Source organism: Macaca fascicularis, chromosome 13 (assembly GCF_037993035.2).
Source record: "Macaca fascicularis isolate 582-1 chromosome 13, T2T-MFA8v1.1".
Lineage (NCBI taxonomy): Eukaryota > Metazoa > Chordata > Mammalia > Primates > Cercopithecidae > Macaca > Macaca fascicularis.
Window position 1 is genome coordinate 84,517,468 of NC_088387.1, and position 24,441 is coordinate 84,541,908.

Genomic DNA, 24,441 nt, shown 5'->3' on the forward strand with positions numbered 1-24,441 from the left:
AGACAAGATTAAGGCAGCTAAAGCGAGGGCAGTAGAGAGCACTTACCCCATCCCAAGGTGCCAGAGATGCCCTGAGGATGGTGGTTAAGGAAACAGGAGCAGGAAATGTATACACAGATTCCTGTCTCTTTGCCAACCACTCCTTCCCCATCAAAGAAAAACACTTGCACACAATAACTACCAGCTCCTTCTCTCAAACTGGTATTTCTCCTTGAAATGTATCTCAGAAATGACCTCCTCTCCCAACCACTTCAACGATTCTTTCTTTGGGTTTGGGGTTCTTGCAATTCTATCATCTAAAATAACCTTTGGACTGCAGGTGAAATGCAATTAGGACAACTAATCAAGTAGACGAAACAAGTTCCCCTAGGCAGGAGTGTCCAATATTTTATTGGACCACATTGGAAGAATTTTCTTGGGCTAAATGTAAAATACACTAACACTAACCATAGTTGATGAGCTTAAAAAAATAAAAATAGAAAATTGCAAAAAAAAAAAACAAAACAAAACAAAACAAAACAAAAAAAACCTCAGACTGTTTTAAGAAAGTTTAAAAATTTGTGTTGGACTTCATGTAGGCCACAGGTTGGACAAGCTTGTCCTAGGGCATTGCATGCTTTCCTTAACTTCCCAGTTGTATTTTATTATCCATGATTCTCCAGTGTTCTTTTTCTGTTGGACCACACCCATCACAGTTCACAGTTCCAAGTAGAAATTTCCCAGCCTATTTTAAATCTTGTTAATGAGGAAGAGTCCAATGTATCTCATTATTTGTAGCCAATTTTAGACTCTTTCAATACCTCCCCCCATTTTAATTAGTACTGATCATATTCAGTCTTTCATTTTACTCTTCATCTGTAGCGTGACCTCAAGGTAAAGATGAAACTATTTCATGAAATGGGGAGGAATGTGGCTGCGCATTATCTCTGCTCCCTCTCTGGTAAGTACTGGGGAGAGAACAGCCTTGCCAGTACTGGGTTTGTTTGATAGAGTCTAAATAATCACTGTTCACTCAGACATTTGAGTGAACTATAGGCATCCTGCCTATAGTTAGCCATTTTAGTTTCTGGGAGTCCTTTCATATACATTTTCTTCCATTAATTGAATTAGGTGTAATTGAAATGGCAATAAATATGCCCATATTAGAAAGAGGAAACAAAGCTACTCCGGCTTATAAATGATTTTGTTGAGTCACTTCTCCCGAGGCAGCGTTTCCAATGCCTGGTCCCTTCCCCAGAGAGCAGGTGGACAGCTGGTGGTGGCTTGCTTTCCTGCAAAGAGGCACTTTAGACCTACACCTGCTATGAGCTGAATTGATGTTCTCATCCTGTGAACCTTCTCACACTTTAACCGAATTTATCTTTACTTGTTTAAAGATAAGGAAACCCAAGATGTACTTTTTTTGCAAACTCAAAGCAAATGGCGAGCCACCTGTGACCCAATAACCAGAGAAGAAACCAAGCCATTTGTGTAAGTAGAGACCCTTCTTGTTGAGGTAGGCAAGGCTCTTGTGAGCGATTTTTTCCCCCTAGTGAGATCTAGCAAAAGATAAGCTATATTATTTCTGCCTGAAATTATCTGCTTGAAAAGAGCAAAATATCAGGATACTTAGCGCTTCACAAATATGAAGTCATTATCACATTTCAGTGAGCCAGAAATCACTTAACAGCACACACAAAAGACTATACTGGTTGAACAGCAAAGAGAAACCCGGGTCTCCAGAATCACAGTTTAGTCCTATATTACTGCAAGTGACCTGTTTTTTCTGAAGGCTCCCTGCAAATGACGTCCTGGAATGGAAAAAATTTGTAAGTCTATAACTTGATAAATATTTTAGAACAGATAAAAGAAAATACTGAATGATGTAGTTCTAATCCTCCTCCTAATATGGAACCTGGCAAGACTGAATCATTGTACTGTGAAATATATAAACACAATAGAATGAGCCAACATGATGGTTTCTCTCCAGTAAGAGTTTTTCTTTTGGAAATGAGGTTAACATAGCCCCAAATGTAGCAATTCTCATAAAATCTGATTTTAGAATTAGCCTCCCAGATTAATCTGAATGATTGACTTATTTTTCTTAGGCAAGTCAGTAAGCCATATAATCAGGGTTATTGGGTGCTGCCCTGTGTCCCCACCCACTAGAGAGCCATATCCAGCAAAATAAGAGAAGTTTCCAGATGCCAAATGATAAGCCACCATCAACCCAGAGGGGAAACCTTCTGGTTGGTTTGGCTGTATGAGATTCAGGAAGGCCAGAATACCCAAAATTACTCACACCACATTAACTTATTGGTACTGGCTAAGCAATACATGTATTTCCTAAAGAAGGAGATGGTCTTTCTGGTAGATTTATGGACATACTTGTTTCATCTGACTGTAAATATATTGCATGCTTTATTCTGATGGTGCACTATTTCATCCAGCAAGCTTTTCATCTGAGAATGTTTAATGTTGACCTTATTCTTAGAGCAAGTAGATCTAAATATTTTTCAGCTGAGTTGTTAGGGAGTCATTATTCTGTGGTAAAATGCTGCAAAAAAACATGTGGAAGAATGGGAACTATGCTTACTTTATGAAGTGATGTATAACACAATGAAATCTGTTTTACAACTACTGTGCTGCATTTAATTATCTTCCATTTTTGCTGTTAAAAAAAAAAAATCCGTTAATGATGTCACTTCCATTGGCTCCCAATGGAGGTCAGTAATCCATCCTCTAAAGGTCAGCCAAATTTCCCTCATGGAAAGCAGATCGACACGGGTGATAGATAAAAACATCTGCCCAAACCAAAGCCATCATGCAGAATAGAGTTAATATTCCAGAGACTCATCACTCAGAGATGTCTGCCGTACATCAAAATGAGCAAAGCTAAGTCAAGTGGGTATTATGCTCACCATAAAGTGATTATTGGAGTATGTCACAAAGTATGCATGTGATTCATTGCCAAAAGGATCATTGGGAGGAAAAAAGGAAGTTGAGTTCTGGGGAGGGAGAGACCTGGGGCAGTTTTGTGGAAAAGAAGGACCCAAAAGGTACCTTGAGGGTCTGCTGAGATCATTTGAGAGAGAAGGGGCATTCTTGGAAGGAAAAGAATATTATGAGCAAACCAAAGGATACACTCACATCCTAGTAGCGCTTCTATTCAAAACAGTCCAGGAACAGGAATTGGTGTAAAAAAATGCCCACTTCTAGGTCTGCAAGATTGGGACCCACTCCTGAGAAGACTCCAGTGGAAGAAGAAAAGATTCTGGAATCAGACTACTGAACAGGTGGTTCCCAGGATAGATATTTGTATAAAATTAGACAACATTTTGTGAAAGCTCATGCCCAGTCTAGAGTGCCCAGAGACCTGAAGGCCAGAGTAGGGACACCTCAATAGTGAGGCTGATGTGAGGTGCTCAGGGTAAGTCACTTAGGAAGATGAAGGAAGTGAGAGGGACTAAGTGTCTCCTGAAACAACTCCAGATGAAGCAAGCTGGTATCACAGTCCCTGGGCTGAACACACTGGGCAGCTGTTCCACCAGCAGTATCCCAAGGAACTTTTTATTTGAGACAGAGTCTCACTCTGTCACCCAGGCTGGAGTGCAGTGGCGCGATAGCTTACTGCAACCTCTGCCTCCTGGTTTCAACTGATTCTCCTACCTCAGCTTCCCGAGTGACTGGGACTACAGGTGCCCACCACCATGCCTGGCTAATTTTTATATTTAGTAGAGGCAGGGTTTCACCATCTTGGACAGGCTGGTCTTGAACTCCTGACCTCAAATGATCCACCCACCTTGGCCTCCCAAAGTGCTGGGATTACAGGCATGAGCCACTGCGCCCAGCCCCAGGAACTTTTTTTTTTTTTTTTTTTTTTGAGATGGAGTCTCACTTTGTCACCCAGGCTGGAGAGCAGTGGCGCCATCTCGATTCACTGCAAGCTCCACCTCCTGGGTTCATGCCATTCTCCTGCCTCAGCCTCCCTAGTAGCTGAGACTACAGGCACCCGTCACCACGCCCGGCTTTATTTATTTGTTTGTTTGTTTATTTTTGTATTTTTAGTGGAGGTGGAGTTTCACGATGTTAGCCAGGATGGTCTCGATCTCCTGACCTCATGATCTCTCCAGCCTTGGAACTTCTTTCAATCCATCTTTTCCCAGGCTGGCTTACACTTTGAGTATCCCCAGGATTAAGGACAAAAGCACCCCAGGAAACAGGAGAATCCAAATGTCATTGAAGAGTCTCCTGGGTCATTAGAACCCAAGAGAGCCGGGAGTTCTGGCTTACAAAGTAGGGAAAACAATTCAATTGAGTAGAAACAAATAGCCCCAGAGGTTATCTCAAACTCCTTGAAGTCCAGATTCATGAAACTGAGGCTCACCCCAGACTTCCCAGGACCTGCCTGTTCCCAGAGGTGATGTCTGGACTGTCCACCCCTCAGGGAAACTCACACTCACTCCCAGGGTGAGTCCTTACCCTACAAGGCACTTCAACCAGATGGTCATTATCAGCATAGCACATGGTCCCCAACGTTTACACCACAAATACCCACAAAAATACAGATGGTTCCCAACTTAGGATGGTTCTTAATTGAAAACACATTTTCTACTTATATTTTTTAACTTACAATGGGCTTATCAGGACGTAGCCCCCACCATAAGTCAAGGATCATCTGTAGTGAAAAGATTCTTTCATTACTTTTGGGTCTTGAAAATCCCAAAGAATCCCTTTGAGGTACTGTGTCCATAGAAAATTCCCATCTTTAAGTCCCAGGAAATGTGCATTAAAACTCCAAAGGATGTGATCCTTATACCCATGGCCAGCATTGCTACAAGTGAAATAGGCAGAACTTGTGTGACCCTAGAAAAACAGTACTGCTCAAAACAATTTCTTCTACACTCAGCTGCCCCAGGGCTAGAAAATCTACCCTTGGAGATGGGTTCCTTTTTGGGTAAGGCTTTATATTAGGCATAGAGTCCCCTTAGAATAATTCCAGGATTAACACATCTGCAAGCCACCAACAATGAAATGTGAACTCACTTATCAGATGCCCACTGTGGGAGCACAAGTCTCTAGCAACTGGCCTGGGACAAGGTAGCAAGAGAGACCAGGAAAAGCATGAAGAGTGAGTTCATGTAATGCATAATTTTGCCTAGGACCAAAGAAAAACGGGCAGTGAAGTGATGAGCTTTTCTAAGATATTTACCTGGGAGCAAATGTGGCCTTCACCAGAAGAGATAATGAAGGTTATTGTTGGCTGGTCTCCCTAGTGCCAGAAGAGTACTTGCAATTACACCTAATTTTGAATCAACCAAATTAGATGGTACAGGAGATTAATATAAAACTCTCCATAACTGACAAGTTTCCATACACCCTATAGGCTAGAAGGCTTCAAGACAGTAATGCCTTTAATGCCAAATGCTCATGTTTCTAAGTCACTATCTGGTCTTTTCCTCTGCCTGATCCCCCACTCTTAACAATAGCATCCTAATGACATGATTGCATTGAGGAGATTATTATTTTCTCCTGACATCTCCTTTATAAGTTCTTTTTGCGTTCTAAGGTAAACCATTAGCAATGCCCCAGAAACAGATAAAACTTCAGAAGGCTTGAAACGACATTAAAAATTGCATATTGAGTTTTTCAGAATAAACAGTAAGGTTCAGACATAACTTTGTACAGTAAGCAGGGCATTGTTAAAAGTAGGAGAAGGAAATCACAATTATCTTCCAAACCTGACTCCCATTGCATGAAAACGAAATTGGGATGGGACTAGAAACAAGAAACAAAACACTTGTGATGCTCTGGCAGATTTTTCACCATAAATGGCAAGAAGGAAAAGCAGACAAACACAATCTTAGATATTAGATTAGCAGCCAATAAAGTCCTCCCATCCTAGTACCAGACCATGGCTCCTATGACTAAATAAAGCACTGTTTGTGAAGCTTAATCGCTCTCTTTAAAAAAAAAAAAAAAATAGTGGTAGGTTCACCGTTGATTAAAATTGCTCATTTTCAACACATCTGGCACTCTGGACTTCATAAACATGTTGAATATTCATCAGGTACCTCAGGTAATTGAGAGAAAAAATTGTAAAAGCGTCATGATAGCAAAATATAGACAAGCAGCAGACCTGATTGTGTGAGACCAGGGAAAACAGGACCTTCTTACCAGAGCCCACACTCCTGGAGACTCTTCTAACCAGAAGTAAACAAAGTATTCAAAGTGAAATGGCTTCTGGGAGTGGGATGCCCACCCCTCTAACCAGCCATGAGATAAAATGCATGAGAGAAACTTCTTCCAACCCCTGGATCATCTGAAACCTCACCTCCCCAGGGAGACTCCTTGGTTCTGTAGTCCCCAGCCCCTCCCCTCAGGCGAAGGTCATGTGGGAGGACAGAGCCATGGGTCTAGATTATGGTATCAAGGGTGTGATCTTGTCTGAACACACCCAGCAAAAACATCTTTGTGTCTCCTGCCTGTGCAACAAGGGCTCTTCTTGTAGGTCAACTGTCAAATATCAAATTATATGTTATCATTTGTTAAAACATCAAATGATATATTATCATTTGTTAAAACATCAAATGATATATTATGAACAATACTCCTGTGGTTGGTGGAATAATGGCCCCAAAGATAGGAGATTCTAATGTCTGGAATCTATAAAAGTCACCTTATTTGGTAAAAGGGACCTTACTGATATGATTAAGTTAAGGATCTTGAGATGGGGCATTATTCTGGATTATCTGGGTGGACCCTAAATGCAATCACAATTGTCCCTTAAAGAGAGAGGCAAAGAGAAATTTGATCAGAAGAGTAGACAATGTGACCACAGAGGATGGAGTGATGGATCCAGAAATCAAGGAATGCTGCCTGCCACCAACAAGTGAAAAAGGCAAGGGGCAGATTTTCCCCTAGAGCCTCTGGAGAGAGTGCAGCCTTGCTGACAGCTTGATTTCGGCCCAGTGATACTGATTCCAGACTTCTGGCCTCTAGAATTGTGAGACAATAAATTTCTGTTGTTTTTAGCCACCAAGTTTTTAGTAATTTGCTGAAGCAATTACAGGAAACTGATGCAATACCCAAGCACTGGAGAGAATACAGAAAAATGGAGAATGTTAAGGATAACGAGGTGGACTGAATGATGTTCCCTTAAAATTCATATGTTGAAACCCTAACCCTCAGTGTGACTATGTTTGGAGCTAAAGCCTTTGAAGAAGTAATTAAGGCTGAATGAACTCATAAGGGTGGGATCCTAATTGGATAGGACTCATATGCTTATAAAAAGAGGAGGAGACATTAGGGATGTGCGCACACACAGAGGAAAGGCCGTGGGAGGACACAGCAAGGAGGTGGCCATCTGCAAGCGAAAGAGAGAGGTCTCAGGAGAAACCAAACCTGCTGGCACCTTGACCTTGATCTCCAAAACTGTGAGAAAATTAGTTTCTGTTAAGTTATCCAGTTCCTGGTACTGGCAGTTGCAGCCCTAGCCAACTAATACAGAGGGTTAACAGGGAAGACCCCCTTGAAGAGTTAGGTTTTTTAAGGAGATAAGGCCAGGATGACCCCACTTCCCAGGTCCTTAGTCTTCCCTTAAGAAGGGGAGTTTACACTGACTTAGTGGGGCTCTGGATGGTGACAAGGAAGAGGAGAACATTCCAGGCAAAGGCTCAGCAGGAGAAAAGTCTAGCCCTGCACCAACATTACCAGAAAGCACCTCCTACTAAGAGCACAAGAGAAAGCTGCTTTCATGTGGTACATGTTCAAGCAGGGTAACAGTGTCTAATCAGACACAGGTGTGGTGCCTGAGGCCACAGGCTAAGTCGACTACCTTTAGGAGGGTCACCGTCACTCACAATTGATCGCTGGGGGATAACCTTAAGCATATGCATGGTGGGCAGACTTAGGGGAGATGGGGGGAAATAAAATATTTAAAACATGTTTTGAGGCTTGTTTCCAGCCCCAGACAGCATTTGATATTGGCAGAGGCCAGATTCAATCCCTGTCATCCAGATAACAACAACAGAGAAGCAGAAAACACTGCAGAGAGGATGCTTCGTTGTTGCTAGGGAGATTGTCTTCCAGGAGCTCTTTGCCTGAGAAGTACTTCTTCCACACAGACACCAGGCAAAGTTAAAAAGGCCTTCCCAGTATGCAGAGGGCAAACTGAAGAAGAGGCCAGAGGGTTTGCCGAGACCCTGATGCGGGGGGCATTTAAATACCATTCAGGAAACCAAAGCCAATGTGCTGGAGGTGGAGCCCCATCTGGCAGTGCTTCCCACATCATGACAAAGAGAATTATGACATTGGGACAGCACCACAGGGAAGTGAAAGGGCTGTTGTGGCTGGCCCGGGCCCCACCTACCTGCCACAGGTACTGAGGGTACAATGCCTCAATGTCCTCATAGCACATTTGACACCTAATATTTGTATTCTGGGAAGCCTCTCCTCAGAGTACATCATCTCACTGGCCCCTGGCTATTTACGGGACTACCCTGTAGCTCTCCTGAGGGCTCCGAGTCCTCTCTGAAGGCACAAATGAGTGAAGGAATGGGGATACCAAATGTCACACCAGGTGAGACATGACTGCCCTGGTGGCAGTGGGGGTGGCAGTGATAGGGACACAGCAAATCCTTCACCTCTAACAGGGGTGATGTGGTTTGGCTGCATCCCCACCCAAATCTCATCTTGAACTGTAGTTCCCATAATCCCCACGTGTCATGGGAGGGACCAGCAGGAGGTAATTAAATCATGGGGGCAGTTACCCTCATGCTGTTCTCATGAATAGTGAGTTCTCACAAGATCTGATGGTTTTATAAGGGGTTCCCCCTTTGCATTTCTCTCTCCTGCTGCCATGTGAAGGACATGTCTGCTTCCCCTTCTACCAAGATCGGAAGTTTCCTGAGGCCTCCCCAGTCCTGCAGAGCTGTGAGTCAGTTAAACCTCTTTCCTTTGTAAATTACCCAATCTCGGGTGTTTCTTCATAGCAGCATGAGAACAGACTAACACAAGAGGTGAACAAACCCAGAGCAAACCCAGAAAAGCCTGGGAGCCCCGGGAGCCAACTGGTGATGTAAGAAAGAGCAAAAGTATTCAGTGTGACAGAGATAAGACAAGGAGTAGAATTGAGACTCTGCCTCTGACTACATGACAATAGTCTTTACCAGTCTCACTGACTGACAGGGCTTCTGCAGAGAATATGCTTGAACCCCTACCTCTGAAAACCAAACCCAGTCCTGCCTCAAAAATGTGAGCTGCTTCCACAACCTCGAGAGGGGCGTTTACACCAATGTCTCCATTTGCTCACCTCACATACACTGAAGTCACTTTCCTCCAGATCTACTGCCACCATGCACTGAAGCTATGCTTGGCAGTCACCAATGAACCACTTTCCTAAAGTCACAGATGTTCCCCATCCTACCTCCCTTCCTTCTCTGCAGCACTTGACTCTCCAGGGCACTGCTCCTCCTCTCACTCCCTTCTCTCTCCCCAACTACACCACTGTGAATTCTTCCCGGTTCTTCTTCTGCTACTGACCCCATTGCTACCATGCACCCTAGGGTCATTCTCATTCTTCTGCTTAGTGATGTCTTGTTTCAGAGCTTCAACTGCCAGCTATTTTCTGATGACTCCCACATCTCTATCTCCTACCCAGATATAACTCCTGGGCTTCAGACCTGAATATTCAGATGAGCCCTGGACATCTCTGCTTGTTTGGCCTGCCAGAACCCCAAATTTACCATATTTCAAATCAAGTTCACCACCATCAAAAATATGCTTCCATCTTCCTTCTCCTGTGCTTGTGAGTGGCAATCCCATCCCACCAGCTTCTCAGGACAAACCCCAGGAGGTGGTTCTTTTCTCCATACAACCCTCTTCTTTTGCCTCCTAAATATTTCTCACGTCCAGTCTCTTTTCTCCAATCCCACTGCCACTGACTTCATTCAGGTCCTCATCATACCTTGCTTCTATTATAGCAACAGCTTCCTAACTATTTCACTGTCTTTAGTATGACCTTTGCCAATGTTTTTCTTTTTTAATTTTGTGAGTGATGGGCTCTAAAAATATTTTTAGATACTTTATTTTAAAAAATATTTAAGCTTCTCTAACTGAACATCTAAACCCATAAAGTCCCAAATTAACCTTCAGAAACTCTCCTTTACCATATAAAGCCCAAACTCCTAAACAGCTATACAAGGCCCTCCATGAACTCTTTGTGCTAGTGGCACAACCTGGATGTAAAATCCAATGAATAAATGAAAGTCAAATATTCACTCTGCCCAACACCCTAATTCATACAAAGAAGGTGGAATTGAATCTATGCTGCTAAGGGTAAAGTGGGTTAGCTGTATTAGTCTGTTCTCACGCTGCTAATAAAGATATAACAGAGACTGGATAGTTTATTAAATATACAGGAAAGAGGTTTAATTGACTCACAGTTCTGCAGGGCTGGGGAGGCCTCAGGAAACTTAGAATCATGGCAGAAATGGAAGCAAACACATCCCTCTTCACATGGTGGCAACAAGGAGAAGTGCAGAGAGAAGGAGGGGGAAAGCCCCTTATAAAACCATCAGATCTCATGAGAACTTACTATCACAAGAACAGCATGCAGGTAACCACACCCATGATTCAATTACTTCTCACTGGGTCCCTCCCATGACACATGGGGACTATGGGAACTACAATTCAAGATGAGATTTGGGTGGGGACACAGCCAAACCATATCAGAGGAGGAAAGAAGATAAGCATCCTTGCTCCTGATTGGGGTACTTCATTCAGAACTTCTTCCTTTAAAGTTCAACTTTCTTAAAACAGAGATCACTTCTCTCCTTTTCCCTTCCTAGCAACTGATAGGATAAGATTGGATGGAGGCGTCCTTATGGTTGGAAAGCGGCATCCTCTTTTTTTCCCTCTTTTAGAAAACCAAGCAGGAACCAGGTAGAGTCCAGGAGAGAGCATCCAAAGATGGATGTCATCTTAATTGCTTCTGAGTTCAGAGGAGGCAAAGGGTTCTGATATCTTGCCCACAGATTGACCCAGGTCCATGACCTGGAATAGGCACTTTTGTGAGGTGTCAGGGACAAAGCCTTAGCTGGTAATAAATAGCATGTTCTTATTCTGGAGTATTCCTCAGGAACCTTCTGTGGTAGCGGGAAACCAGACAGGATTTGGGTTTTTAAGATCTTGCCTATCTTATCTTGTATCTTTGTAGATGTGACTAACCAGTAGGTCTTCAAACTGCCCCCAAATAGGCATTAACCTTTGGGTCACCCAACATTATACTGGCTCTCCTAAAAGAAAACATGTTATGTAGCCTTAATAACCTAGAGCTCCATGGGGACTGATCTCAGTGCAGTTACAGTGAAAAAACAAATCAAGATGTAGCAACAAAGAAGAATTAAAGCATTTAGAATATTTATATTCTTAACTCCCAAGGAAATCCAACTCATAATCCATAGCTCTGTTAGAATGTTCCTGGAGGGGAGAAGAGGAAGAGGGGCTATGAAGACTTATGCATTAATTTTTTATCTATTGTATTGCATAATAAATTTGTCTATAATCACACAGAAGGTCTTTGCCTTAAGTCCTTATTCCCTCTCACAGTTATTGTAAGAGCCTCTGATTCCAATAGTACCCACTCTAAGTCACCACCCTGACTAAAGGTCCTTATGAGGTCTCCATAGCCAGGAGACAAAGTCCAAACAAAGTCTTGAAAATGGCACTCAAATCCCTTCGCCTTCTGGCCTCATCCCTTCTCACTCATGCCACCAGCCACACACATTTAGCTTCTCCCTATCATTGCAGAACTCCCCAAATACCAGTCTTTTCAGCCTTTCTGTCTTTGCATGAATTCCTCTTTTCCTAACCCATTAAAACCTCTGTCACCTTCTCTGTGAAGCCTGTGTTAGAATCAGCCATTCCCTCCTCTTGGGCCGCATTGCATTTGCAGAGGCCCCTCTATTCAGTGGGTCTCCCGAAGTGATCCAATCAAGTCCATCCTCCTGGTGAGAGGGCACATTCCTCCAACCTGACTCCCAGCCCAGCACAGAAGCTGCTGCTGAATGAAGAATGAAAGAATGAATAAATAGATAAAAAGCAGAGACTAAAATTAATGCTTCTCAAACATGAATTCTTTTTTATTAGTCCACAAGAAATGGCTTATCAGTAGTCTTTACCGGGTACAAGAAATGCCATAAATTCTGAAAAAGAGTTTTGAGAAAAGAACAAAGTATTATGCATTTTGCCAGTGTATTAAAATGATAGAGACTAATAGGACTGAAACATTTATTAAAAATATATACTTACAAATATGTCTAAGGATCTGGATTGTTTTTCCATACTTACAAGTTTTAGTTATTTACCTTATAAAAGAAAATAGCCCTATAGAAAGTTATTTCATTTGCTTCAATAAGATACAGCCATTACAGGCTTTTAAAATGTTGGCTTAAAGGACGAGAATGTGATTTGGATCCTGCAAGCACTTAGAATTCTGAACAAGCCTAAACAAACATTTTTAATCAGTGTTAGTGCTTTAAGAAATTTTTAATCTGCCACTTAAGAGACACTAATGTACAAATTGGCAAAAAAGAAAATAAAAACCTGTCACCTTTCCCACACATTATCTAAATGTGCTAAAGCAAATGTATTTCAGATACCCTGCCCTGCTGTGCATGAACACATAATAGGATAGGACGTCATCAGCGACTGAGTGTATATCCTAATTGGTGTCATCAGCTATTTCTAGGATAGCCAAATAGTGTCAGAGATAAAGAAATATAAATTATCTGTGAAAACAAAGAGGTATGACATGTAAAAATTTACTGTAGTGCCTCCTGATCCAAAACAAAAAATGGATCTTACACTATCAAAATATTTTTAAATGACATGTTATTTTAGGTCAATAGCTTTCTATAGTCAGAATGTAGACACATGGGAATGAATTATGCCCAGCACCCCCAGTTATCTCATCCAACACTGCAGCTGTCACAAACCACAGGACACTTGATCCATAGGCCAGTAAAGAATCAAGTTCTAACTACAGACACTCAAGAGTGAACCACAAGGCATCTAGAAGAATTTCCACTTGTGCCATCCTGGGCATCTCGGTGTCCTTAGCATACTGTAACCTGATTATCCAGACAAGATTGAGAATGAAAGCAAGTAATCCTGGACTCTCTCTCCTGTATCAGATATGTAGCCCTCTATTTGGTGAGTTCTATAGTTCCTAAAGCCAAGGACAAATTCTGTGTAAACATGCTGCTTATACATTAAAACAAAATGTTTATCAGTTGTGTGTATATGTGATATGTGCGTAGTGTAGTGTATATGTACAGAGTGTGCATGCGTGTGCATGTGTAGAGTATGAGAGAATGTCTGACAGGCTAAGACAGACAGATGACCAAAGAGACAGGGAAAGGCAAAATTACCTCTTGGAAAGAAGCCGAGGGCTACAAATATTACAAAGCATAAGTGATTTTTGAAAAGGAGGAAAGAACACCCTAAATGAGGGAAAAAAAAAAAAAAAAAAAAAAAAACGTGGGAAAGCACCAATGTGAGGAAAAGACAGGAGGAACTGCAAGTGGAAGCAAGAGTGACTTCATAGAACAGAAAATGAGGCGATACCAAGCAGGGCATCTTTATGGTATGTGTCCCTGGAAAACATTTTCTGCCAAGTCCCTGTCTGTATAAAGAATTTGATTTAATGTTTTACAAAATTCACAGGACTGAGTCATGACTTATCAATGAAGATTTAGAATAATGGGTAAAGGATAGGTATTTTTGTATTTGCTTATTGTTCAGTACAAGGGAAGATTTTTTTTTTGACAGCATTTTTTTTTGTTTTTAATTTTTTTATTATACTTTAAGTTCTAGGGTTCATGTGCACAACGTGCAGGTTTGTTACACATGTATACATGTGCCATGTTGGTGTGCTGTACCCATTAACATGTCATTTACATTAGGTATATCTCCTAATGCTATCCCTCTCCCCGTCCTCCCCACAATAGGACCCAGTGTGTGATGTTCCCCCTTCCTGTGTACAAGTGATCTCATTGTTCAATTCCCACCTATGAGTGAGAACATGTGGTGTTTGGTTTTGTTCTTGTGATAGTTTGCTGAGAATGATGGTTTCCAGCTGCATCCATGTCTCTACAAAGGACACAAATTCATCTTTTTATGACTGCATAGTATTCCATGGTGTATATGTGCCACATTTTCTTAATCCAGTCTGTCACTGATGGAGTTGATTTTTTCTTGTAAATTTGTTTGAGTTCTTTGTAGGTTCTGGATATTAGCCCTTTGTCAGATGGGTAGATTGCAAAAATTTTCTCCCATTCTGTGGGTTGCCTGTTCACTCTGATGGTAGTTTCTTTTGCTGTGCAGAAGCTCTTTAGTTTAATTAGATCCCATTGGTCAGTTTTGGCTTTCATTGCCATTGCTTTTGGTGTTTTAGACATGAAGTCCTTGCCCATGCCTATGTCCTGAATGGTATTCCCTAGGTTTTCTTCTAGGGTTTTTATGGTTTTAGGTCTAACATTTAAGTCTTTAATACATCTTGAATTAATTCTCGTATAAGCAGTAAGGAAAGGATCCAGTTTCAGCTTTCTACTTATGGCTAGCCAATTTTCCCAGCACCATTTATTAAATAGGGAATCTTTTCCCATTTCTTGTTTTTCTCAGGTTTATCAAAGATCAGATAGTTGTAGATGTGTGGTATTATTTCTGAGGGCTCTATTCTGTTCCATTGGTCTATATCTCTGTTTTGGTACCAGTACCATGCTGTTTTGGTTACTGTAGCCTTGTAGTATAGTTTGAAGTCAGGTAGCGTGATGCCTCCAGCTTTGTTCTTTTGGCTTAGGATTGTCTTGGCAATGCGGGCTCTTTTTTGGTTCCATATGAACTTTAAAACAGATTTTTCCAATTCTGTGAAGAAAGTCATTGGTAGCTTAATGGGGATGGCATTGAATCTATAAATTACCTTGGGCAGTATGGCCATTTTCACGATATTGAGTCTTCCTATCCATGAGCATGGTATGTTCTTCCATTTGTTTGTGTCCTCCTTTATTTCACTGAGCAGCGGTTTGTAGATCTCCTTGAAGAGGTCCTTTACATTACTTGTAAGTTGGATTCCTAGGTATTTTATTCTCTTTGAAGCTATTGTGAATGGGAGTTCATTCATGATTTGGCTCTCTGTTACTGGTGTATAAGAATGCTTGTGATTTTTGCACATTGATTTTGTATCCTGAGACTTTGCTGAAGTTGCTTATCAGCTTAAGGAGATTTTGGGCTGAGACAATGGGGTTTTAAAATATACAGTCATGTCATCTGCAAACAGGGACAATTTGACTTCTTTTCCTAATTGAATACCCTTTATTTCTTTCTCTTGCCTGATTGCCGTGGCCAGAACTTCCAACACTATGTTGAACAGGAGTGGTGAGAGAGGGCATGCCTGTCTTGTACCAGTTTTCAAATGGAATGTTTCCAGTTTTTGCCCATTCAGTATGATATTGGCTGTGGGTTTGTAATAAATAGCTCTTATTATTTTGAGATACATTCCATCAATACCAAATTTATTGAGAGTTTTTAGCATGAAGTGCTGTTGAATTTTGTCAAAGACCTTTTCTGCATCTATTGAGATAATCACGTGGTTTTTGTCTTTGGTTCTGTTTATATGCTGGATTACGTTTATTGATTTGCATATGTTGAATCAGCCTTGCATCCCAGGGATGAAGCCCACTTGATCATGGTGGATAAGCTTTTTGATGTGCTGCTGGATTCAGTTTGCCAGTATTTTATCGAGGATTTTTGCCATGATGTTCATCAGGGATATTTGTCTAAAATTCTCTTTTTTTGTTGTGTCCCTGGCCAGGCTTTGGTATCAGGATGATGTTGGCATCATAAAATGAGTTAGGGAGGATTCCCTATTTTTCTATTGATTGGAATAGTTTCAGAAGGAATGGTACCAGCTCCTCCTTGTACCTCTGGTAGAATTCAGCTGTGAATCCATCTGGTCCTGGACTTTTTTTGGTTGGTAGGCTATTAATTATTGCCTCAATTTCAGAGCCTGCTATTGGTCTATTCAGGGATTCAACTTCCTCTTGGTTTAGTCTTGGAAGAGTGTAAGTGTCCAGGAAATTATCCATTTATTCTAGGTTTTCTAGTTTATTTGCATAGAGGTGTTTATAGTATTCTCTGATGGTAGTTTGTATTTCTGTGGGGTCGGTGGTGATATCCCCTTTATCACTTTTTATTGCATCTATTTGATTCTTCTCTCTTGTCTTCTTTGTTAGTGTTGCTAGCAGTCTATCAATTTTGTTGATCTTTTCAAAAAACCAGCTCCTAGATTCATTGATTTTTTGGAGGGTTTTTTGTGTCTCTATCTCCTTCAGTTCTGCTCTGATCTTAGTTATTTCTTGCCTTCTGCTAGCTTTTGAATGTGTTTGCTCTTGCTTCTCTAGTTCTTTCAATTCTGATGTTAGGGTATCAATTTTAGATCTTTCCTGCTTTCTCTTGTGGGCATTTAGTGCTATACACTTCCCTCTACACACTGCTTTAAATGTGTACCAGAGATTCTGGTATGTTGTGTCTTTGTTCTCATTGGTTTCAAAGAACATCTTTATTTCTGCCTTCATTTCTTTATGTACCCAGTAGTCATTCAGGAGCAGGTTGTTCAGTTTCCATGTAGTTGAGTGGTTTTGAGTTTCTTAGTCCTGAGTTCTAGTTTGATTGCACTGTGGTGTGAGAGACAGTTTGTTATAATTTCTGTTCTTTTACATTTGCTGAGGAGTGCTTTACTTCCAACTATGTGGTCAATTTTGGAATAAGTGCAATGTGGTGCTGAGAAGAATGTATATTCTGTTGCTTTGGGGTGGAGAGTTCTGTAGATGTCTATTAGGTCCGCTTGGTGTGGAGCTGAGTTCAATTCCCGGATATCCTTGTTAACTTTCTGTCTCATTGATCTGTCTAATGTTGACAGTGGGGTGTTAAAGTCTCCCATTATTATTGTATGGTAGTCTAAGTCTCTTTGTGAGTCTCTAAGGACTTGCTTTATGAATCTGGGTGCTCCTGTATTGGGTGCACATATATTTAGCATAGTTAGCTCTTCCTGCTGAATTGATCCCTTTACCATTATGTCCTGGCCTTCTTTGTCTCTTTTGATCTTCGATGGTTTAAAGTCTGTTTTATCAGAGACTAGGATTGCAACCCATGCTTCTTTTTGTTTTCCATTTGCTTGGTAGATCTTCCTCCATCCCTTTATTTTGAGCCTATGTGTGTCTCTGCATGTGAAATGGGTCTCCTGAATACAGCAAATTGATGGGTCTTGACTCTATCCAATTTGCCAGTCTGTATCTTTTAATTGGACCATTTAGTCCTTTTACATTTAAGGTTAATATTGTTATGTGTGAACTTGATCCTGTCATTATGATATTAGCTGGCTATTTTGCTCGTTAGTTGATGCAGTTTCTTCCTAGCATCGATGGACTTTACATTTTGGTATGTTTTTGCAATGGCTGGTACCTATTGTTCCTTTCCATGTTTAGTGCTTCCTTCAGGATCTCTTGTAGGGCAGGCCTGGTGGTGACAAAATCTATCAGCATTTGCTTGTCTGTAAAGGATTTTATTTCTCCTTCACTTATTAAACTTAGTTTGGCTGGATATGAAATTCTGGGTTGAAAATTCTTTTAAGAATGTTGAATATTGGCCCCTGCTCTCTTCTAGCTTGTAGAGTTTCTGCCAAGAGATCTGCTGTTAGTCTGATGGGCTTCCCTTTGTGGGTAACCCGACCTTTGTCTCTGGCTGCCCTTAACATTTTTTCCTTCATTTCGACTTTGTGAATCTGACAATTATGTGTCTTGGAGTTGCTCTTCTCAAGGAGTATCTTTGTGATGTTTTCTCTATTTCCTGAATTTCAATGTTGGCCTGCCTTTCTAGTTTGGGGAAGTTCTCCTGGAAAACTGCGAAGTGTTTTCCAACTTGGTTCCATTGTCCCCGTCACTTTCAGGCACACCAATCAGACGTAGATTTGGTCTTTTCACATAATCCCATATTTCTTGGAGGCTTTGTTCATTTCTTTTTGCTCTTTTTTTCTCTACATTTCTCTTCTTGCTTCATTTCATTCATTTGATCGTCAATAACTGATACCCTTTCTTCCAGTTGATCAAGTCGGTTACTGAAGCTTGTGCATTTGTCACATAGTTCTTGTGTCATGGTTTTCATCTCAGTTCTTTTAAGGTCTTCTCTACATTAATTATTCTAGTTATCCATTCATCCATTCTTTTTTCAAGGTTTTTAGTTTCTTTGCGCTGGTTACATAGTTCCTCCTTTAGCTCTGAGAAGTTTGATTGACTGAAGCCTTCTCTCAAGCTTTCTCTTCGTCAAAGTCATTCTTTGTCCAGCTTTGTTCCATTGCTGGCGATGAGCTGCGTTCCTTTGGAGGGGGAGATATGCTTTGATTTTTTGAATTTCCAGCTTTTCTGCACTGCTTTTTCCCCATCTTTGTGGTTTTATCTGCCTTTTGTCTTTGATGATGGTGATGTACTGATGGGGTTTTGGTGTGGGTGTCCTTTCTGTTTGTTAGTTTTCCTTCCAACAGTCAGGACCCTCAGCTGCAGGTCTGTTGGAGTTTGCTTGAGGTCCACTCCAGACCCTGTTTGCCTGGGTATCAGCAGCAGAGGCTACAAAAGATAGAATATTGCTGAACAACGAGTGTTGCTGTCTGATTCTTGCTCTGGAAGCTTCATCTCAAGGTGTACCCAGCCATGTGAGGTGTGATGTGTCGGTCTGCACCTAGTTGGGGATGTCTCCCAGTTTGGTTACTCCGGGGTCAGGGACCCACTTGAGCAGTCTGTCTGTTCTCAGATCTCAGCCTCTGTGCTGGGAGAACCACTGCTCTGTTCAATGCTGTCAGACAGGGACTTTTACCTCTGCCGAGGTTTCTGCTGCTTTTTGTTTAGCTATGCCCTGTCCGCAGAGGAGGAGTCTACAGAGGCAGGCCGGCCTCCTTGAGCTGCAGTGGGCTCCACCCAGTTCAAGCTTCCTGGCAGCTTTGTTTACCTACTTAAGCCTCAGCAATGGCAGGCGCCCCTCCCCCAGCCTCGCTGCAGCTAGATCTCAGACTACTGTGCTAGCAATGAGGGAGGCTCCGTGGGCGTGGGACCCTCTGGGCCAGGTGTGGGATATAATCTCCTGGTGTGCTGTTTGCTAAGACCCTTGGTAAAGCACATTAGGGTGGGAGTTACCTGATTTTCCAGGTGTTGTGTGTCTCAGTTTCCCTTGGCTAGGAAAAGGAATTCTCTTCCCCCTTGCACTTCTGAGGTGAGGTGATGCCTCACCCCGCTTCAGCTCTCGCTGGTCGGGTTGCACCCGCAGACCAGCATCAACTGTCCAACACGCCCCAGTGAGATGAACCCGGTACCTCAGTTGAAAATGTAGAAATCACCCTTCTTCTGTGTCACTCATGCTGGGAGCTGGAGGCTGGAGCTGTTCCTATTCGGCCATCTTGGGCGCCACTCCTCAGATTTTTTTCATAGTGTCTAGGCACCATCACTTTCTGTGCAGATGCCAGAATCCTCTGTGTTTATTGTTGGATGTGCTAATTCCACATTTCTCGCTGGGAGAAAAGGGTAGCAATGCTGTTGTTACAACACCAGCTCTTCAGCATTTGTTTGTACTGAAACAGATTTTCTAGCCTCTGGATTTCCTTAATATCATTTATTTAATGCTGGTTATATCATCAATCATGTTGTGTCATCCCCGCTGCCACCCATGAATCCTGGCTTCCAATGATGCTCTCAAAGGAGGGCGGTTACTGTGCTTTGGAGATGATGACCACAAAGTCAAGTCTTGCCCAGAGTATGCAGGAAAATGTGAATGTTAATTCATTTTCTGAGAATGTTAAATTCACTGTTTGAAATTTTATAGCATAAATATAGAAGAGCACATTTTCTGACCATATCTTCTCTTGAACTCCCTAGGGTAATTCCTGCATTCCTAGAATGTGATTTATTTTAATGCTGACAGCACCTTTGCCTTCCACACACTATCACCATAGGGAGGTGGGGGGAACCCATGGGTAGAAAAAGAATGGTCCTATTTGTGCAAGAAATGTCCACCTCTCACCAACATGGCTTAAGCACAGAGGGTTCATGTCAACACATTGATACAGGCAACACATTGATTGGAGGGCCTCAAGCAGAAGGGTCTGCTAGCATTGCAGAGCAAGTGTCAAATGCTCTTTGGGGACAGACAATGCTCTGGAAGAATGCTCAGGGAAGGAGTCTGATTTTCCTGGTGCTAGTGATGGGAGGGGCATAGGGGAGAGGGTGAGTGACACCACCTTCACTGCCCTGGGATGCTATAGATTGGAAGCCACTATTTATTTGGACATGGAGCAGTGAGACCTGACACATGGACCCCACATATCGCTCTAGTCAAGGGCTGGCAGTGGGCCATGAGAACCTCAGAGCCCTCAACTTATGGGTTTTATGTAAGTGAGAGTCATCAAAATCAACATATCTGCACTTGCCTGGTGACTCAACGAGAAAAACTGGGCTATTCTGGGGAGCAGTAGCTCATCAGGTCACCTACCTGGAATCAGGGCCAGGTCAAGGACCCCAAAATAAACCCGCAGATATGAGTTCTGGAGCTCCTTGGGGCATCAGGTCAGCCCCACATAAGAGTTGGGAAGTAGAGATCAAAGAGTACTCCAAAGGGCAGAAATGGGGACCAAGATACTTACTGGTCCCAGCTCAGGGCACCCTGCCCAGATGGCACTGCTACTCCAGCTGTTCCCAGAGGAATTTTGAGAATGTTAGAGGAGGTACTCCAAAGCGTGGGAGGCCCTGAGATGCAGGGCCTGGGACAGCCAGGGTCCAAGGCCCGTACTGACATGAAGGATGACCAGCCACATCTGTTACCAATGGGAAGAGTTATAAAGGAATCCGAGGTACAGGGCAGTTAAGCAAACTGTCCAATATGCAGCTACTAAATAGTAGAATCTGATCTGAACCCAAACAGTCTGACTCTAGGGCCTGTGCTCTGTGTTGTAAATCTATCTAAAAAGATGACTTTATAGTCAGACAGTTCAGGATTTGAATCACTATCCTAACAATTACCACTCTGTGGCCTTGGGGTAAAGCAGAAATAACAGTACCTACTCCATTGGATTGTTTTGCAGGGATCAACTAACTTCTTCTGTAAAGGGCCAGCTGGCAAATTCTTCAGGCTCTGTAGTCCACAGAGTCTCTGCTACTATAGCTGTAGCATAAAAGTAGCCATAGACAATGCATAATTGAATGAGTGTTGCTGTGTTCCAGTAAAACTCTGTACGAAAATAGAAGGTGGGCCGAGTTTGGCCCACAGGCCTTAGTTTGCCAACTATTTGTTTTGAGAACTAATTCAGATCATGCCAGTAAAGGTTTTATAATAGTTACCTGCACTTGGTAAACATTCAATACATATTAATGCTATTATTATACCAACAAAATGTCCATATATTAAATTTGTTGGTTTAAGGTTCCGGTGTGCCTGTCACTTTTTAGTCTAATTGTTTTATAGTTATATTGTACATACTTGAAGGAAAATGAATAAATGTTTCATTACTCAAATTCTTCCTTATTTCTGTTATTTTTCAAAACTTTTTAGCGTTATTTTCCACTGAAAACCTGTCCGGAGCTGCACGCCCCGGCCATAGCGAATAATAATTGAGGATTAAACGCCTGAGCTATATTCATTTCCACCCCACACCTTCTCCCTATCTTTGCCTTTTTTCCCCTGTACTAATACCTCATTAAAGATGGCGCTCTTCCTGCTGCTTCTTCACTCACTTTTCCCGCGCCCGGGAAAATTGTTACTTAATAGCGCAAGTGCAACATGACCTCCGACCGGAGAAACCGAAACTAACCTGGCCACGCCCTCGGCAATGAGATCATTTCCGCCTTAGCCCAACCCCTTCCCTTCCAAGTGTATATAAGGCAGTGCATTACCGCCATTAAACGAGACTTGATCAGAGCACTGTCTTGTCTCCATTTCTCGTGTCTCTTGTTCCCCAAATTCCCACCCCCTCCTCCAGGGCCTGCTCTATCCCGCGGGCCGGGATAAAAACCGTCATTGTTTTTGAAATATGTGAGTCAAAGGAGCTAATGTCTTAGTGTAACTTTGTTTTAAAAATGTTTCCATTCCTTCATATTTCTATTTCCGTAATATAAAATGAAATTTTATATGCTACAAATCAATTTTTTCAAATCTAAATAACATTTAGGTAATGCATAATCAGCTTTATCATCACTTATGAGTGATTCCCAGAGTCATTTACAGATAATATTGTTTATTGGGAATCTACACAGCACCCTTCTTTCATGAGCAGCATTTGTTGTCTTTGGAAGATGATTTTTCCTCCATTTTATTCCTGTGATTTAAAACAGCTACTATCAGTGTCAGCTGGTCCTGGGGGTGAGCACTGGGCCCAAGCTGTGAGCAGTGAGGGTTGGTTGCTTCTGCTGGTCTTGTTTTCAGCTGTCAGGAGGATGTCTGTCAGACAGAATGGAATCAAGTACAGAAAAGCAGAGGCCAGCGATGGTGAGACAAAGGCTTAGGATCATTGATTCCTCATCCAGATTATTCCTAAGGTCCAGCCACAACCCTATGCTCCCATGGTTTGGTTATGAGAGACGATTCCTTTTCTGCCTAAGCAAGTTTCCTTTTCTGACTATGGCATCGCCCTTGAGTGATGTGAATCACCTCCACTTAGTTTATCCCAAGGGAAACTTCCTCATCTGCTTCTCAACAGATGTGTGGGCTTGGCATCATAGAAAGTAACTTCTGGAGAACAAAACTCACTTGAGGGCAGAACTCAGCTCAATGTCTTACACTTTTTTCATCCAGAAGACCAGATGGAACCAACAGGTTCAAGAAGAAGATGACTTTAAATGACCAGGCATGGTTTTTGCAATTATCTTTTATAACTAGTATAACTGGGAACATTGTATTCAATGAGAAAAAAACAAGGAAAACTCTAAGTTGTTATAACTGGGCTAAGAGATATAATGGATCATCTAGTAGCATGTGGCCTATACTCAGGGCTTTGTAGTAAAATAATTTTAGAGAAACCTAGTAAAAAAGAAGTCACAGAACTCTGATTTTTTTTTGTTTTTTTTTTTTTTTTAATTCTGTGGTTCTCCCTTGGTTTTCAGGGATTCATCACATGGTCATTTGGTAAGCAGATAAATATGACTACAAATTTGGGACAATGGTCCTAGTTCTCCCTGTATCCCCTGAGAAGCCTGCTGATTTTTAGAGTTTAACTTAGCAGGTTTCCTTAAGGGTGAGAAGAATCCAAATATATTTCCATCTGCTGTTAGGCAGCAGGTGTGAGGGAATTATCAAGATCTCTTGGGGCCAGAGATGTGGGTTCAATCTCTGCCTACACTATTTAAGTAGGCTACACAAAATGTTCTGAGCCTGTTTCCTTTTCTGTACATTGAGATGGTGAGATTATCTGCTTCACAAGGATGAACGAGATAATATATGCAAAAGGAAGGGTATATTCTTAACCACTTGGCTTTAAACAATCTTCTACAGTGAACAACTACCTTAATTTTCTAACCATCCAAGGGCCACAGTCATTCAGATATTAGTATGAGTTCCACCGACTTATATGCTCCTTCTGGGATTAGCTCTGAGGAAGTGGACACTCTGAAGAGGTAGGGGTTAGGATTATTTTTGGAGGTGGGGTACAGAAAAAGGGAGGAAGAATTTGATGGCATTCCAAAGGAAGATAAAATTGGACATTTAGAGAATAGGAAGGAGGCATCTATCAACAGCAAGAATGAGGAGGTTGTAGAGGAAAGGGCCCCGAATGAATATAGAAGAAAAAGAAGTTGGAGTTCAAAGAACAGCTTCATGGTTTTCTAAGAATGAACACTGGGGACTCGGCTCCTGGCACTCCAAAAAGCCCATTACACTCTCTACGCTTCCCTCATGACCCAAAGGCAGGCAAGAACTCATGTCATACCCTCCAATCAGTGCATTTATGGCAGGAGAAAGAGAGTAAAGATTAGAGGGTCTTACCTGGCTGAGACCCATCTCACCACAGCCACACCTGACCCAGAAAATTAGCAGGCCATGCTCAGGGCCAGCTGCAGTCTGCCGAGCTGCAGAACAGATGCTGCGGGCACAGGGTTTCCTGCAAAGCACCATTGTACCTCTCTGCCAGGAAGTGCCTTTGAAAGGCAAAGAAACAGACCAGACACCCAAGTTCATAACTAACAAGTGTCTAATCCTCGCAGTGTCTTGCTTGTACAGCTGGAGTGGGTGTGTGTGACATCTCCCCCACCCACACGCTTGCCAACCGTAATACTCAAGAACTGTTTCATGAAGGACACAGAAGGGAGTCAAACACCACCAGGGACTTTTTACAAAAATGATTTGAGCATGCCCTTCCTCTCGAGTGCTTGGTCC

The 24,441-nt window shown here is 42.1% G+C and overlaps 1 long non-coding RNA gene across 1 annotated transcript in view; it reads right to left on the reverse strand.

The window, feature by feature from the left end:
• The window catches only part of LOC135966847 (uncharacterized), a 39,870-nt gene extending 15,742 nt beyond the window's left edge, over positions 1–24,128 (reverse strand). The window contains exon 1 of the long non-coding RNA XR_010580510.1: positions 24,052–24,128. This is a non-coding gene — a long non-coding RNA (uncharacterized lncRNA). The remainder of the gene's footprint in view (positions 1–24,051) is intronic.
• Between the last annotated feature and the right edge of the window lie 313 nt (positions 24,129–24,441).